The sequence below is a fragment of the Eptatretus burgeri genome, chromosome 12 (genome assembly GCF_056783735.1).
Source record: "Eptatretus burgeri isolate ZD-2024b chromosome 12, Ebu_testis_v1, whole genome shotgun sequence".
Classification (NCBI taxonomy): Eukaryota; Metazoa; Chordata; class Myxini; order Myxiniformes; family Myxinidae; genus Eptatretus; species Eptatretus burgeri.
The window spans coordinates 88,538,374-88,542,122 of NC_140972.1; the positions used below are offsets into that span (position 1 = coordinate 88,538,374).

Here is a 3,749-nt window from a genome sequence, read left to right on the forward strand (position 1 = left end):
TACAAGGGAATTTCTGCAATTTTGGTCCATAATTCCTGTGCTTCAGAGAGCGCCCACAAATCCCCACTTACTGTCTGAATTGAAATAACAAAACCTCATCTGATGACGTTGAAGTGAACCATGATGGAGTGCTTCATGGAAGGCAGCTCAAGTCATCCATCGCTGATTGAAAGTGGCATTGTAAAAATTTTATTTTTCAAACAATTTATTTTCATGAACATCCAGGTGTTCACAATGAATTCTGTATGGAAACATAAACACTCATTCCAGACTTTCACCAATTGTAAGATTTGTTTGGTGCTTGTCTGGCTTCGAGTGAAGCAAAATATTGATTTGTTTTCAACACTTCTGAAACGCAGACAAAATGGGACACGATGGAGGTGAAGAACATCTAATTTAGACAAAGTTTCGGATAATTTGTTATGTAAGGTAAGATTCTTGGTAACTTACGTTCCAGCCGGTAGGATGGTTTGATGTATGACGGTGGTGGAGGAGGGAACGGGCGTCTCTTCTGAGGGGTCTTTGGAAAAACAATAAAAATAAGAAAGATTAAATACATTGATATGTTCATCAGTTTGATAACTTGTGCAGGATGTGGCACAAAATGAAAAGCACTGATAGAACAGGTAATCAGTGATAAGGTGAATTAGTTGATCTAATCCAATCAAGGGGAGTTAAAATACTTGTGATTTATCCTGCGTGGGGATGACCGTGCCAATAAGTTACCTTTCCAAACAAAATTATAATTACAATTAACTCCACAATTGAGGATATTATTCTTCATCAAAATAAGTATTCACCTGTAAGAATGCTTACCTGTTGAAGGGCCTGAATGGGGTTGGGCCCCTCAACACCATGCTGCTTCTGCTGCTGTTGCAGCACTTGATCAGAATGAGGCCTCTGTTCCTGCTGGAACCCTTGAACAACATCTTGTGTTTGCTGTTGCTGCTGTTGTGGCTTGCTATCATGGCGAGGCTTCTGTTGTTTTGGCTCGCTATCATGGCGAGGCTTCTGTTGTTGCTGTGTCGCACCAACACCGTGGGGTTTCAGTTCAATTCCTGTACTTTTCTTTGCTGCCTGTCTTTGCTTCTTCAATTTGTTTTTTGAAGATTTTTTCCTGTTCTTTGAGCAGGTGTTTCTCTTGCTGCTTCACCTGTTGTTTTTCATTCCAATTTTGAGACCACTCATTGGCATTCTCATTCCGTTTTTGCTGTCGATGCAGTTTCCAGTCAGCAATCTTTTGCACATGTTCTGCCTCCTCCACATCAACATTTGCTTCTGCCTCCTCGTTGGTCTCGTCAGATTTTTGACAAGGTTTTTTGAGTTCTTGATCAGTTACCGTCTCTTTTTTCTGTTCCACTCGTCTCTGTTCTTCCTGTTCTACTCGTCTCTGTTCTTCCTGGTCTCGTCGTCTCTGGTCTTCCTGTTCTATTTGTCTCTGTTCTTCCTGTTCTACTCGTCTCTGTTCTTCCTGGTCTCGTCGTCTCTGGTATTCCTGTTCTATTTGTCTCTGTTCTTCCTGTTGTATTCGTTTCTGTTCTTCCTGTTTGAGTCGTCTTTCTTCTTCTGCACTTAATATCTGGTTTTCCTGTTCTCCTCGTTTCTGTTCGTCCTGTTCTAGTGGGTTCTACTTCTTCTGTTCTCGTCGTTTCTGCTTTTCCTGTTTTCGTCGTCTCTGTTCTTCCTCTCTTAGCCTCTGCTTTTCCTGCTTTCGTCGTCTCTGTTCTTCTGCTCTTAATCTCTGGTTTTCCTTTTCTTGTTGTTCCTGTTCTTCCTGTTCTTGTCGTTTATGCTTTTCCTGTTCTAGTTGTTTCTGCTTTTCCTGTTCTTGTCGTTTCTGCTTTTCCTGTTTTCGTCGTCTCTGTTCTTCCTCTCTTAGCCTCTGCTTTTCCTGCTTTCGTTGTCTCTGTTCTTCTGCTCTTAATCTCTGGTTTTCCTGTTCTTGTTGTTCCTGTTCTTCCTGTTCTTGTCGTTTATGCTTTTCCTGTTCTAGTTGTTTCTGCTTTTCCTGTTCTTGTCGTTTCTGCTTTTCCTTTCTTAGTCTCTGTTCTTCCTGTTCTAGTAGTCTCTGTTCTTCCTGTTTTAATAGTCTCTGTTCTTCCTGTTCTAGTAGTCTCTGTTCTTCCTGTTCTTGTCGTCTCTGTTGTTCTTGTTCTCGTCGTTTCTGCTTTTCCTGTTCTCGTCGTCTCTGTTCTTCCTTTTCTAGTCGTCTCTGTTCTTCCTGTTCTTGTCGTCTCTGTTGTTCCTGTTCTCGTCGTTTCTGTTCTTCCTGTTCTTGTCGTCTCTGTTGTTCCTGTTCTCGTCGTTTCTGCTTTTCCTGTTCTTGTCGTTTCTGTTCTTCCTCTCGTCGTCTCTGCTTTTCCTGTTCTCCTCGTCTCTGTTCTTCCTCTCTTAATCTCTGGTTTTCCTCTTCTCTTCGTCTCCGGTTTTCCTGTTCCTGTCGTGTCTGTTCTTCCTGCTCTCGTCGTTTTTCCTCCCTTACCTCACTTTGCCAAACCTCTTGTTCCCGAGTGTGCACATCTTTTTCCCTCTTATAAATCTCCTGCTCCAGCTGATGTGCTTCTTTCTCTCTCCTGAACAACTCTTTCTCTTTTCTTTTTTTTGTCTCTAAAAATCGTTCTTGCCGACCACGCTCCTCCTCTTCTCGCTGGTTCAACACTCTCTCCATTTTCTCAACATCCTTTTCTCGTTCTCTAATCTCTTCCTCTTGTCGGCATGTCTCAATCTCTCTATGTTTTATTTCCCCTTTTTTAACATCTTCTTTTTTTCGAATTGAGCCCGTTTTTCCTGCTCCATTCCCTCGAGTTCAGAAATCCCTTTCTGTAATTTCTCCACCATGTACTCACTCTTGAGAACCTCTTTCTCTTTTCGTTCGATCTCAAGCCATGCACGTGTATGCTCCTGATACACTGATTCCCTCCATTGCACAAATTTTGTGAATTCTCTCCGATCTTCCTCCTCTATTTGCCTCCACTCTGCCGTCTTTCTTTTCTTTAGCTCTTCATTATGCTTTTTTATCTCCTCCTCTTCATCTTTTTTCCTCATTTCCTCTTCCTTTCTTTTCCTCTGCTGTTCTTCCTCTATTTCCTTCTGCTTTTCTTTCTCTTTCCTCCATTTCTCTTCCTCATATTTCTGTTGCACAACTTTTTTCTGAACTGTTTGCTCTCCAAGCTGAACTAACAGTTCTCTTTCTTTCAGTTCTTCCTCTTTTTGGTGCAACTTTTCCCCCATCTCCTGTAGTTTTTCATTCTCTCTCTGCCACAACATCATCCTTTGATCCTCCTGTTCCTTTGCATCCTGCATCTCCACTGTTTCTGTTTTTGGAAGCTCTTCGAATACCGGCTGCACTTTCGTTCCCATTTTGTTCTGTAAATGTTTGCGGCCACATCCAAAACTGCAAGAAACAAACACAATACTTGTCAGTTTGAACTAAAGTGAAGTACAGTAACTATTATACAATGTGAAGTGTGGTGTCTGTACGTATGTTTGTAAGGTCGCACGTTCGGCTGTCTCCCGTTTCTAGTGGCCGCTTCTCACACACTGCGTTTCAAAGCTCCACATGCAGGCAAAGTTTAACATTTAACCAGAAGAAATGCATGACACCAAACGAGATGTATTATACAACATGGAATCACAGTTTGTTTAACAATGCATGAAGATATGACCTGGGCTGAAAGGATGGCCTCCAGGAACACGCACTTGCCTCGAAGCTGTCTCACCAGCCTGGGTTAGCATCCTGAGTGTTTCAC

General features: G+C 42.1%; 1 pseudogene across 1 annotated transcript; it reads right to left on the reverse strand.

Moving 5' to 3' along the window:
• Positions 1 to 313: 313 nt before the first annotated feature.
• On the reverse strand, positions 314 to 3,362 carry LOC147016083 (uncharacterized; annotated as a pseudogene). The gene is made up of 2 exons (XR_015050150.1): positions 817 to 3,362; positions 314 to 520 (listed from the first exon to the last, which is right to left on the reverse strand). The product of XR_015050150.1 is annotated as an uncharacterized LOC147016083 (transcript).
• Between the last annotated feature and the right edge of the window lie 387 nt (positions 3,363 to 3,749).